The following is a 2,493-nucleotide window of genomic DNA, read 5'->3' as shown; positions in this document are numbered from 1 at the left end:
CAGACGCCGACCTTTGTTGGTCTTTTTGTCATAACAGCAAATGCATAATGCTGTGTCTTAACGGGTTACTGGCAATTTTATTTCTGTTCTTTTTTTTTAAGTGCGTGGGGTAAGGGGGTATGGAAAGAGAGAGAGAGAGAGAGAGAGAGAGAGAGAGAGAGAGAGAGAGAGAGAGAGAGAGAGAGAGAGAGAGAGAGAGAGATAGAGATGAGGTGAAGAGTGTGAGCAAGCACAGCGCAGCACAGTCTACGGTACGTAAGAGCCACCCGCATCCACGTAAACAGCAACTGTAAACTTGTCACATTAAATTTAGCTGCAGGCTTCTTTACTTCCCCCGCTGACGCGCATGGCATAGCTTTGATGCTGAGCAAGTCGACTCCAATCAGCCGTATCTCGGCTGCAATACGCGCAAGGCCGCTGGTAGCTTTGACCGGGCCTAGGACAGTCATCTGAAAGGGCCCCTCCACCCGATGCATACAATGCATATATTGAGGACCCAATTCTGGGCCCCACCTCTCACTGGGCCTGGGAGAACTGACCCGTTTATCACCTCCCGCCGGTTTCCCCTAGTTACGTGGGCTTGTGTTGTGTTGGCCCATGAGATACAACACCACAGGCTGACACAAGGGAGCTTCAGGCAACCATCACTCAATTAAAAGAAGAAAACAAAACACACACACACACACGCACACACACGCACACAAACACACACACACACACACACACACACACACACACTAACACACACAATAACACACACACGCACACACAAACACACTCAAAAACATATATACAAACACACACACACACACACACACAAACATGTGCACACACGCACACACAAACACATGCACACTCAAAACCACACACACACACACACACACACACACACACACACACACACACACACACACACACACACACACAGATACAGCTGATTGCTCTTCTCCTCCTCTCTCTCTCTCCTCCTCTTCTCCTACTCTTCTCTAATTCTTCTCATCACCTCCTCCTCTTCTCCTCTCCTCCGTTTCCCTTCCTTTCTTCCCAGCTCTCCTTCCTTTCCCCCTTAATATACATGTTTACCATCTCCTCCACTTCTCCTCACCTCTATTCCATCTCTCCTCTCCTCTCCTTTCCTCCGCTTCCCTTCTCCACTTATTCTCACCTCTCTTTCACTTCCTATTAAATGCTGCTGCCTCTCCTCCACCTCTTCTCTCTTTTTCATTACTTCTCATCCCGTCTTTGCTTCTCCTTGCATGCAGTGCACACACATCTCCTTCTCTTCTCCTCACCTCTCCTTCCCTTTCTCATGTCCCCAAATCCCTCCTCTTCATCTCTCCTTCTCCTCCAGACCAGTCTACATAACATGTTCAGCACACCATCTTCTTCCCTTTTGCTCTCCTCCTGTACTTTCTCCTCATCTCCCCTTTCCGTCAATCAACATATACTGTATTCTATCCTTCCTCACGGCCTCCTTCCCTTATCCTCTCCTCTCCTCCTCTCCCCATCTCCTCGTCGCTTTCCTTCTGTGTATATGTACACCCTGTGCTCTTCTCTTCTCTTCTCTCCTCTCCTCTCCTCTCCTCTCCTCTTCCAATCTGCATGTTCATCCTCTCTTTTCCTCCTCTCCTCTCCTTTCTCCTCTCCTTCCTCTTCGTCTCCTCCCTCCCTTCCCTTCCCCTCTCCATCCTCCCCACTATACATCTGAACAGACACAGTAGCTGTACAGCAAGGTGCACACCACACAATGGAGCCTATAGTGTCTGTCATCCATGCTGCAGCTGCTGCTGCTGTTGTTGCTGAATGTGACTGGTAAGCAGGGCAATTACATAGCACTCTAGAAGACATGGCAACCCAGTGTGGGAAGGCTTGGTTGGGTTGGAGACAGGTGAGGGGCAGAGGAGAGAGAGAGAGTGAGGTATGGATTGGNGGGGGGGGGCAATGCTTCACATATCCTTTGTATTGTGTGTGTGTGTGTGTGTGTGTGTGTGTGTGTGTGTGTGTGTGTGTGTGTGTGTGTGTGTGTGTGTGTGTGTGTGTGTGTGTGTGTGTGTGTGTGTGTGTGTGTGTGTGTGTGTGTGTGTGTGTGTGTGTGTGTGTGTGTGTGTGCGTGTGCGCGTGAGAGAGAGAGAGAAATAGAGAGAGAGACGCAAAGAAGGAGAGATAGACAGAGAGAGAGAGAAAGAGAATGAGACCGTGATCAAAAAAGAGAGAGGGTGTGAGAAAGAGAGACAGAGCGGTAGAGAGGAAGACAGAGAGAATGAGAAAGAGACTGTAGGTTTGTTTGCACATGTGTGTAAAAAGGCAGCAGCTGAGGCCAGTAGAGAGCGAGCGTATTGACTGCTGGTGGGTAGAGTAGCCGTGCCCGTTTGAAGGGTGGGGAGAGAGAGACATGTTCCACCAGCACCCCCGTGACAGGCCACATTTGGGCTTGTTTATGTCTGCTTAATGTCAGGCCGCCTGCACCACTACTGTACACTGCTGTCAGCTTCT

The sequence above is a fragment of the Engraulis encrasicolus genome, chromosome 9 (genome assembly GCF_034702125.1).
Source record: "Engraulis encrasicolus isolate BLACKSEA-1 chromosome 9, IST_EnEncr_1.0, whole genome shotgun sequence".
NCBI classification, from domain to species: domain Eukaryota; kingdom Metazoa; phylum Chordata; class Actinopteri; order Clupeiformes; family Engraulidae; genus Engraulis; species Engraulis encrasicolus.
This window is presented reverse-complemented; position numbering follows the sequence as displayed.